Source organism: Cibotium barometz, chromosome 16 (assembly GCF_041138505.1).
Source record: "Cibotium barometz isolate CiBa-2024 chromosome 16, ASM4113850v1, whole genome shotgun sequence".
Taxonomy (NCBI): domain Eukaryota; kingdom Viridiplantae; phylum Streptophyta; class Polypodiopsida; order Cyatheales; family Cibotiaceae; genus Cibotium; species Cibotium barometz.
In genome coordinates this window covers 38751677-38763689 of record NC_141061.1, presented here as the reverse complement: position 1 = coordinate 38763689, position 12013 = coordinate 38751677, and positions in this window count along the sequence as shown.

Below are 12013 nucleotides of genomic sequence, written 5' to 3'. Positions count from 1 at the left end.
ATTGGGAATGCATAGCCTACGATTATAATACATAATGCCATCATCTAGGCTATACCCTTGAACTCTGTTCAAGTCCTGAAGAGTTTTGCTTTCCTGCATCAGTAGGGTAGCAATAGGGCCAAAGAATCTATCCTACATGATCATCTCTCTTGCTTGAATAATCAAAGGATTTGATATTACAGTAATTGCAAGCAAGGAGGCTTTTCTGTTGAGGGCATTTGCTACCACATTTTCTTTGCCTGGGCAGTACTTGATTTCAAAATCCAATTCATGCAGGGTCTGCATCCACCTTCTTTGGCGCATGTTGAGGTCCTTCTGAGTAAAGATCCACTTTAAGCTCTGATGATCTATCATCAAAGTGAATCTTTTTCCCAGTAGGTAATGTCTCTACAACTTTAAGGCATAGACTACTGAAAGTAATTCCAGGTCGTGGTGGAAAGCATAATTCCTCTCATGCGTTCTGAGCTTTCCGGATTCATAGGCTACTACATGACCTTCCTGCATGAGTGCACCTCCGAGGGAAAAACCACTTGCATCAGTTACTATCTCAAAGGGTAGAGAGAAATCTGGTAGCTTCAGAACGGGACTGGTTACCAAGGCGGTCTTCAGCTTATCAAAAGCACTCTGGCACCTTGCAGACAACTGAAATGGGGTATTCTTTTTGAGAAGGTTAGTCAGGGGGGAAGCTATGAGAGCATACTTTGGTATAAACATTCTATACCAACCAGTCAATCCCAAGAATCCTCTGACTTCTTTCACTGTCTTTGGTTCAGGCCAGTCTATGACTGCTTGGACTTTTGTGGAATCTGGAGAAATTCCATCTTTGGATACCAGAAAGCCCAAGTATTCAACGTGGTCCACAGAGAAAGTGCATTTGCTCTTTTTGGCAAAGAGTTGGTGCTTCCTTAGAATCTCAAGGACTTTTCGAACATGAGTCTCATGGTCAGCTGCATTCCTTGAGTAAATCAGAATGTCATCAAAGAAAACTAGAACAAAATCATCCAAGTATTCTCTGAGGATGTCCTGCATTAGGCGATTGAATGTAGCTGGGGCATTAGTTAATCGGAACGGCATGACAGTAAATTCATAATGCCCATAGCGAGTATTGATGGCTGTTTTTGGTATATCTTGATCATTGATCCTAATCTGGTAAACCCTGACTTGAGATCTATCTTTGTGAAGATTTAGCCTGTCCAGAAGCTCATCCATTCTTGGGATAGGATACTTATTCTTAACTATCAGCTGATTCAGACCTCTGTAGTCCACACAGAGTCTAAGTATTCCATCTTTCTTTTTCTGAAAGAGAACTGGCGCACCCCAAGGTGAAACACTGGGTCTTACAAACCCTTGTTCTAATAGCTGTCTAAGCTCTTCCTTGAGTTCAATGGCTTCAGGAATTGGCATTTTGTACGTGCGCAGGGCTATTGGCTGAGCTCCGAGGGTCAATTCAATCACATGATCTACTTCCCGAATTGGAGGTAATTCAGTTAGTTCTGCTAGGAATAGGTCATCAAATTCACTTAACCATTCTGGTTCTTTAGCCTTAAGCTTTTAGTCTACTGGGTTCATTTTGACAACATAAATTTTCTGCTTCTTCCTAAGTCCTTTCAGCAACCTAGAAGCTTTTACTAATTGAAGGTTTGGGGATCCGGAAACTCCAATTCCTTGAACTTTGTTCCCGTGTGAAGGTCATGGAAGGAAATGGCTCCATTGTGACAGTGTATGTCAGCTTGATTTTTGTGGAGCCAATCCATTCCAAGGATCCCGTCAAGAACTCCCAGAGGTAAGACTTTGAACTGACAGTTGGTTACATTACCATGTACATTGAACTGGATAAGATCTGTCTCATGGTGAGTGAATAGAATCTTCCCACTGGCCAATTCAACTTGCATAGGTTTCCCTGATTTCTTCTCTAAGACTAGCTTATGCAAGCATCCAGGGGAAATGAATGAATGAGAACTGCCTAAATCAATCAAAAGCTTAAAAGGCTTACCCTGATACTCTGCTATAGTATGGATGACTGAGAACTGATGGTAGGCCCTTGGTTTTCAATTGCAGCATGGATCTGCCCTCTTTCCTCTTCTACTACATCTGAAATTGTGACTGTTGTGGCTACTGCAGTCTGAGGTGGAACTCTTTCTCTTTGGTTGCCCCAGTTCTGGGAAGGAGTTCTGAGGTTGCTCTCGACAGAGGCAGATAACTGGGCTAGATTTCTTCTGGGGTTTCCCTGGCTTGGGGGAGACGGACCTTGATTAGACTGGTATGAAGGGGTTGGTCTCTGAACTCGGGGTCCTTAAATTCCCTATCCCCTTGACATGGCAGGAGTCGGGTAGTCTTTTAACTGGTGACCAAAACCCTGGCATCCAAAACATCGGGTTTCAGTTCTGAGCTCATCCCTCTGATTTCTTGAAAGAGAAAGCTATGGATGAGGAGATGGATGCATGATTTTTGTCATCTATGTAGATGACCTGATAATTACGGGGGACCATGATGTAGAGATCTTTGATGTAAAGATCTTGCTTAGACAGAAGTTTGAGATGAAGGATCTAGGGGAGCTCAAATATTTCTTGGGCATTGAGGTGATTAGGTCACCACATGGTATTGGATTACTGCAGAGACAATATGGCTTGGACATGTTGTCCAAGTATGGTATGATAGGTTGTAAGCCTATCTCAATGCCATTGGATCAGAATGGCAAGTTGAGTGCAGATTTAGGAGAGATCTTGGAGGATCCTACTATGTATAGGTGCATAGTAGGGAGCTTGATCTACATAACGATCACAAGGCTAGATTTGAGCTATGGTGTTGGGTTGGTGAGTCAGTTTATGCAGGTTCCTTGGAAGCCGCATTTGGATGCATTGAGATGCATACTGAGGTATGTGAGGTCTACTTTGCATTATGGATTATTTTATGAAACTGGGACAGAGATATGTATACATGGGTACACAGATGCTGATTGGGCTGGTAGTATCTAGGGTCCAGGGCACCATATAGAGTACCTACGTAGGAAAGTGGGACCCAATCGGTAGGAAATTTGGCAGATATTGCTGAAACCTTTTCTGAATCACAATCTGATACCCTTTTTAGGACAACTATCTCATTGTCTATGGAAAATCTAGGGCCGTCAAATAGTCATCCCTTAGCCCCAAATAGGACACCCACAAGATCTTTTAATCCATTTGAGGCTGACATCATGGGGTTAATGTGAGACTTTAATATGTCTACATGAATGCTCAAGGAGCTGAGATCTTTAGGGATCCACAACAACGGCATCTCGTTAAGATTGCGGACTTTTTCTTAGAGCTTGATAGAGCACCTCTAGTCAATGACTAGGGTAACATGTACATGGGTGGAGATGGTATTTTCTACGAAGTCTCACCTATCATCCAGAGAATGTAGACAAATTAGGAGAGCTCTCTAAGAGCGAGTTCCTAGATTTATTAAAGCTTTCTGGAGCAAGGGAGCCTAGAGATGATTGGCTCATTGAGCGGGACATGCCTGGACCATCCAATGCCCAGTCCTCAAAGCCATCCATAGATGATTTACTTTTTGTAGATCTAAATTTGAAAAGGGACAGGAAAGGCAAGAGCAAAATGGATCAGGGGACTGAGAACCAATGGGAGTTTGTACGACGAATTCCAGTGACAAAGGTCTTTCAGGATGACCCACTTCAAGAGGTCTATACTCTTTAGAAGGATGTTATGCCACAACTAGATTGCCAGAGCTAGATCGTCCTCTAGCACTTGTGGTGGTAGTCGAGAAGCTTGCAGGATACAAGAACCAAATCATTGATAAATGGGCCAATGAATACCGAACCTTAGATTGGAAGGAGATTCGTGAGCTCACGTGGAGAGGACAACCATTATTCATGGAAGTGTTCTCTACTTATACAACTAAACCAAGAGAGACAGCCTTTCTTGGAGAAACTGTTGCTCCTCCCCTACGAGAGTTCACTAGAGAGGGACCATCAACATCAAAGTGGACCACTGCAAGTAGCCCAACTCTAGCACCAAGATATTATCCTACACCAAAAGTGCAACCACATATCACACCACAACAACGTTTCTCTCACTATGACAATCGGAGGGTAGGGGAGCCAACTTGGCCTCCCATAAATGCACCTCCTGAAATGTGGGTAATGGGATCTTTGGAGAGGGTTGGTGAGGCAGGTAATAGGGGACCCACACCAATTCGGGATGCATATGGACCACCTTACCAAAGAGAGGAACCAGTGAGAGTGAGAGGTCGTAGGCCTGATGATGAGTATTCAAGATGAGTAAGGCCATCAACTCTTTAGAAACTCGTAAAGAAGTACAAAGGGTCATGAGATCCATATGACCATGTAGCAGCATTTAGGCAAGCAGTTTGAGCTGAGCAAGTGACTGACAAGTATACACAAATTGAGGATTTGGGCTCACTCTTGAGGGAAAGGCCCTTGCTTGGTTTCAGGCACTAGAGGCTTCAAACAAATCTTCTTTACAAGTTTTGGAAGAGAGATTCATTGCTGCTTTTTCCTTCATGGGAATTCAGCATGACACAGTAGCAAACATCTACTCTTTCAAGCAAGGCGAGACTGAGAGTGTTAGAGATTGTGTAAATAGGATGAAGCAATACATTAATCGTTGCCCAGAAGATGAGAAGCCCACCCAGAGTCGATTAATTTCTCTCTTCTTAAAAGGACTCAAAAATTCAACACTGCACACACATCTCTATGCAAAGAAGCATACATATTTCACTGAGTTGTCATGATGCTATGGATTCCACAGATAACTTTAAATTCCAAGATGGTACCGGTCGGCCCTGAGGTGCAACCTAGAGATCAGTGGGGTGATGACCAAAGTTCAGGGTCTAGCGCACTAGTAAATCCAGACCACATAGCTAACCTACTACTAAGGAGGTTGGGACAAACCTATCGCCCACCCATGCAGCCACAACAACAGCAGCAACAAATGAGGAGTGTACTACCTACATGTCCTCATCTTTGTGGAGCATGTGGCGGTAACCATAAAACCAAAGAATGTAATACCTTTTCTCCTCTAGTCACAAACCAATCCACAAAGAAGTGGTGCCAGGCCTGTGCTTGGAATTATACCCACACCACACAGGAATGTATGCATTGCAAGAATGAGACAAGAACGTGAGCAGCAAAGGGGTGCAGTGGCTCCACAAATGCATCAACAGTACACTAATTTTGAACGTAAGACATCGATGGCACAAGAGCAAGCACTACCTGTACTTGGAGCTCAACCTCCTGCTCTTGGGACTGCTCCTATGAGGTTTGTTGACTATGACAATTCAAATATGTGTAGAGACTTGGTAAACCCAAGCTATGTGGAGGAGGAATATGCATCATATTCATCCAAGGAAAATCTCTTTGAAAGTCCTGCATATCCAAGCCAAGCACTGGAGCCTCAACCGGGGGAACAAAATCTTTTGATGTTGCTAGGCAGCTACCAACCTAGGACTTTAGGCCCCTCAGGTCAATGGCACAGCAAAGGAAAGTAGAAGCCAAACTAATCGGCCCATGTTATGATGCAGAGAACCCCATTGGGCTCGGGATTGTCCACATTGCCAAAGGCAAGCAGCTCGATCCAATACAACAGTACCATAGTTTCCACCGATTGAAAGATATTGTCTAGGGTGTTGTGTAGAACACTTTCCAAAGGATTGTTTGCTGAAACCACATGAGGAAGGCACCTCTCAACTAAAGGTCTCACTCAACTTTGTAGAGGCAGTTCCATTGCCACCTTCATCAGAGAATGAGGATGTCGTGCCACTTAGAGTCAAGACTAGATCACAGACACGAAATGCCGAAATGCAGACTGATGAGACACCTCGAACTAGGGATGCAAAGGCAAATCTAGTGGACAAGACCCTACATTCCAATAGAAAAAGGACCACTAGGAGGAAAAAGAACCGCAACAAGCAAACTAAGAGTGCATCCACTAGTTCTCAAGAAGTCTCTAAACAAAACATGAAGGATCAAGCTTTTACATCCCAATAAGTGCATGAGGAGCATCAACCTCAACCTGGGCCTAGTGCTAAACAAGATGAGGCTATTACAACCGAGGATAGTTCAAGGGGTTCTATTTTTGTGGATAAGGTAAACGAGACTCTAGATGCCATCATCGATGCTCATAGAAGCTGCAAGAAGCTTCAAGAATACCCAAACCCTCGTGAATGAGGAGAAGATCAATCTAGCTGTACATCAGCAACTCATTAGGGAAGCTCAATCAATACTTGAGGGTCCACCTCCACCTATCTCTTGGGGCCCCACCTCTCTTAAGCCAACATTAGAAACCATACCAGAAGTGTCATCAAGTTGGGAAATGAAAAGTGAGCTGATCTCACAAGCTCATAGCGAGAAGTTTGCACCAATTGACACCCCATTGAAAGAATGCATTCTGCCACCACCTAGTCTTGCCTTCCCATGCAATGATGAAGTTATTGATGCTAACAAGGACATGGCAAATGCGATGTGGGCAACAGTTCATGAGAAAGTTAATGAGAATATGTCCTCTATTATTTCACCTCCATTCTCTGAAGTGGATTTTACCAGTGGCACAAAAAACAACTTTAGACGCCCAAGCACCCAGGAGGAAGTTCAAACAATTGTTTCTCCTAGAAGTAAGCATACAATGAAAACCTTACCATCTTATTTGGGAGAATATGAGAATTGTTCTCAAACCTTGAGGATACCCTCCATGCATAGAAGGTTGACAAAGGAGATGGATATGGATATTGTGCAAGCTATTTTGTCAGCACCAGTGGCTTGTACCTTACCTTTGCTTGATTTGATAAAGCTTCGACGAGAGTTGTGGAATGATATTGCCACATGTTTGTAAGAGCAGGTATTGCTACAAAAGGGTCACATCAATGTACTATACACCCTGAGACAAAGCATGCTATGCCAATTCCTATCAACAAAATAGGAAAATTTTGTGATGACGATCAGGGAAATGCTACCCTCCCATTAGAAGTGCGAAAAGTAGCTTCAACTGCAATACTTGATAGTGGTGCAGGAGTGGGCATTGTGACAAGGTCCATTTGGGAAAAGTGGGGCAAACCAGCTATTAGCATCTAAACTATGAAGCGATATTGGGTAGACCATTCATGCGACAATTTCAAATGATTCAGGATTGGGGATACAATTATTTTTACCTCCGACATGATTCTATCACTCACAAGGGTCAATCTATATCGTGATGTAATGCGGTCTCCAATAGATGAGTTTGATTCTGCTTCATCTAAGGGCTCAAGAGTTACATTGTTGCGAGAAGATCTGTGGATGTGTGGAGCCTCATGTAAGGATTTCAACACTGAAAGACTTAAGGGTAATCGAAGTGTATCAAATGAGGCATACATTCCACAACCCTTCCCTGAGCACTTAATTGATCCCCTAGAATGGAGTCATGTCCTTGCAACATTATCGACATGTGCTTTACCTAAGCCAATTCAATTTTGTGACTGAGATGGATATGAAATTATTCCTATACGAATGGTACAACCACATGACCTTCTAGATAATTTGTACTATGGGGTTGCATCCACAGCACTGCATGTAGAGGAAGTCTCAGTGGAGGATTTAACACCCGAATCCGCTAATGATGCTGACAAGGAAGACGGATGGGACTCTGATTTTGATGATCATTAGGGGAAGGTTGAGGTCTATAGGGGCCCTTTAAAATGCCATGTGATTAAAAGGTTATTAAGGAAAAGGGCCAATCATGTGATGCCATGTATACAAAAATGTTGGGAGATTAAAGGTGGTCAAAAGATTCTCTAGAAGATGCTTTTTTGTACTTTTCATTCCCAAAAAGTGGGGGGGAAAGTTTTTGAAATTTCGGACATCCATAATTTCTGAGAAAATACCACAACAAAAAGAGAAGGTTTGTCCATGATATATGCAGTGAAAAAGTTTTGCCATTACCTTTTGGCAAACAAACTTATATTTTTTGTGGACCATCAAGCACTACTATATTTGGTGAATAAGCCTTGTGCAACTGGAAGGATTGTGAGGTGGTTTGTCATCCTTCTTGAGTTTGATTTTGAAGTGGCAGTCCGAAAAGGAACAACTCATCTTAGGGCAGATCATTTGTCTCGAATCACCTTTGGCAAAGCTCCTGTGGGTGTGGATGATGATATGTTAGATTCAACACTTTTCCTTGTAGAGACAGCTCTTAAATGGTCTGAACCCATCTTGGAAATTTTGACAAACAAGTGGGCAGATACAACTAGCGGGTCCTAATGTGGACCTATGGAGACCATTCAAGTTAATCTCAGGGAGATTATATCGTCAGGATAATGATGGAGTGTTGCGGCTTATACCTAACCCTGATCAATATGAGGAGATCTTGGAATGGGCACATGAGGGTATTGGTGGAATCCATGCATCAGCTACTACTTGTGTGCGACACTTGTGTGCGACGTATAACTCAGGATAGGAAATGGTGGCGTACCATGCATGCGGATGCTGAAAAATTTGTTCGTAATTGTGCTTCATGTCAAATTCAACAACCAATTCATAATGTCACATTATTCCAAATTTCAACTACACCAAGTTGGAGCAAGTATATTGTGGACTATCTTTAGCATAGTCATACTGATCGAATAATTCCTAAATATCGAAAGCATGCTATTGAAGTTGAAGCGGCCAACTATATGCTAATAGAGGGACAACTCTACAAGAGGGGCAAGGATGTCAACTTGCACATATGTGTATGTGAAGGTGACTACTTGAAAATCTTGACTCATGCACATGCAGGTGTTGGGGGTGGACACTTTTCGGGCAATACCACAGCTAAGTTGATTAGGTGGTCTAAGCTTTGGTGGCCAACCTTACAAATGGATGCCGAAGAATATGTGAAATGTTGTGACGATTGTCAAAGGACCAAACCTCCCATCACAAAGGACAATATGCCATTTGCGGCCTATGTTAAGCACACGTGCGTTTGCCAAATGGGGTATTGTTTTTGTCGGTCCCATTAAACCTCCAGCTCGTCACACGCATGCTGAATATATTATAGTCGCAATTGACTATTTGACCAAATGGGTAGAAGCAAAGGCTACAGTCAAAAATGATGCCAGAACCACAGCCAAGTTCTTGTATGAGTACGTGTTTACATGCTATGGCTTACCTATTGAAATCGTTAGTGATCAAGGTGTGCACTTTGTGAATGAGGCCATAGAGTTTTTACCTCAAGAATTTATGGTAACAAGCGTTCTACACCCTATCATCCCCAGACCAATGGTCAAGCTGCGAGTACTAACAAGATTCTCTGCACAGCACTCACAAAGATTGTTGAGGGACATAGGACTGATTGGGAGCAAAAGTTGCACTCAGTTCTTTGGGCATATAGAATAGACTATAAAACATCTGTGGGCACAACCCCATTTGAGCTTGCTTTTGGGCTAGATGCAATTCTTCCCATTGAATTTCTTGTACCAACTCTACGAGTTGCTAAACAATTGGACTAGACTGGTCATGAGCTTTCTCAACGCATTGATGAATTGGAAAAGCTTGATGAGACCTGCTTATTGGTGGTAATGGGGATGTATGCCGAGAAGAGGAGACAAAAGCAATGGTATGATCGAAAAATAACAACTGGCGGATTTAAAAAAAGGGACCTTGTGCTCTTGTACACACTTAAGAAGCATAAGAGAAAGCTCAAGAAATGTGGCCTAGGACCGTTTGTGATTAATGAGCTTACTCCAAGTGGTGCAGTGCGTTTAGAGACACTAGAAGGTGAGAAAATGCCTAACTTCATTGATGGAAGTCGTCTCAAGAAATACAATGAACCATTAACTGAAGCCATGCTTCAACAAATGCATGCTGCCTACACACGGAAAGAAGCACATGACCTACTTAAACATCAGGCTCAAGAAGAAGCTAAAGCTAGAGTTGCAAAAGCCAAGGAGAATCGCAAGGCTTCTCTGTTGACCTTACAGTTGGCTACTGATGAACAATATGTCGATCCTTTCAATATTCATGTGTGTCTTCATCTTCATGAGACTACCTACTTTGTCTCTACCTTAATTGACTCTCGTGCAGATTATAATGTTCTCTCATTTGACACACGGGTAGCCTTGGGACAACCAACACTTGTGCACATTCCTATTGACTTACGAAGCTTCTCAGGTGAAGATAACCCTATAGAGGGAAAATGTGTCATTATGATGTCCATTCAAGATCACCAGATGTCAGTTCCCTTTTATGTGGCTAGTAAGTCCAAGGCAGTGGTAAAGGTTGTTCTTGGTCAATCATGGTTAAGTGCTACCAATTGTTCATTAGATTGGAAAAATAGACATTTCAAAGTGCAAATTGATTCTGATTGCATCTTGGGATCTACTGCTCCACGAGTTTTATCATGTCAAAAGGGTGGTAGTTCTACCTTACACAACCCAATTTCAATATCTGCTCTTCAAGCTCCAAGACAAATGATGTGGATAATCGATGAGTCCTCAAATGAGGGCCATGGCTGGCATGTTCCAACTACTCTAGTCACTGCTCAAAGAAGGCCAGGCAAGAAGGAATTGTCAATTTGGCTACCCAAAGATGCGTACAAACTTGTACCATCTAGCCTAGTTGCTAAACCTCCTAAAAAGCATATCTTTTCCAAGCCTAAACCTCAGATTGTTACTCATTGGGTCCCAAAGCATGTTCTTAAAGCACAAGGCTATTATGAGGGTGTAACAACACTTTGGCTTCCCAAATGCCATGGTTTGCTAGAGCCAGAAGAGTGTATCAATAAGATTCCAAAAGCCACTCTTGGTTTTTCATATCAGTGGGTGCAAAGGAAATCAACACAACCTCTTCAAGATAGGTTCGGTGCTTGTAATAGCACCTACAAATCTACTTGTGTTGACCTTCCCCAAACATGTATTTAATCACCAGTTGTCCCAACTTCTCCTTGTTACATAATTCTACCATCAACTTGTGTACCTAAGACAAATCCAACTTTACATGAGTCTCTTTCGAGCATAGATTTTAGCACTTCACTGCCTAAATCCTCTTATCTTGCTCAAATTCCTCGACAATTGCTATCCTTCCCACCTCTTAAGAAGGACATACCCAAAACCAAAGGTAAGGCATTAACACTACAATTGAAGCTCTTTGGTAGATCAGTGTTTGAATAGTCTCACTTTTACTAATGTGGTTCCTTCTGCCATTACAGGATTGTGTTCTTTTTGAGATGATCTTATCTACTTGTTTTTGATAGGGATTGTAATGCTGGATATGAGTGTATAAAGTTTGAAGTTTCTAAATTTCATTGTTCTACACCCAGATACCTCCTGATGGATACTTGGCGAGATACATGTCCACCATGCATTGACCTTGATAGTACTCAACCTGAACATCGTGGGGGTTATAGTACTCCTCCTTTTCAAACTCATTCTAGGTACTTTTACGCTCCCTTAGGTGAAATTTGTTGCGAGCATCACTTTGTCACTTTATTCTATCAACAACATCATCCATTTCCACATTGTCAAGAGTGTGCACGACTCGTACTAGGGGAAGCTTCACACATTTGTTGGCTATGCTGCTCTTACTTTCGATAATATGGCATGGGCTAATGAAACAAATTGTGGGAATTACACCCCAACACCATAACCTTCTTGATATGAGAGTACCAGACCGATGACCAAATCAACGTAGATTACCTAAGGAGGTTCAAGCACAATAATGGAGGGATACATGCATAAATGACTTGCAACCACCTATCTTGCAAGCCCTTCTTCCCCCAGCCTCAACATGTCAATTTTGGATCACAATGAGCACCTATATTGAGCAATTCCAAAATGGGCATTGTCTGCTTAACCTTCCCATAGAACCAATGCCATATTTTAGCAAGGAAGCACTCCTTCCTCTACCACCTTCTCCAGAGGCCGGCTTTTGTATAGGGTTGTCCTTGCATCCTGAAGTGATTGATACAATCTTTCCAGCAGAAGTGGACACGGATCCACCGCCAGTGCAAGGATAAGCACATCAACTCCACAATAAGATCAACAAGCC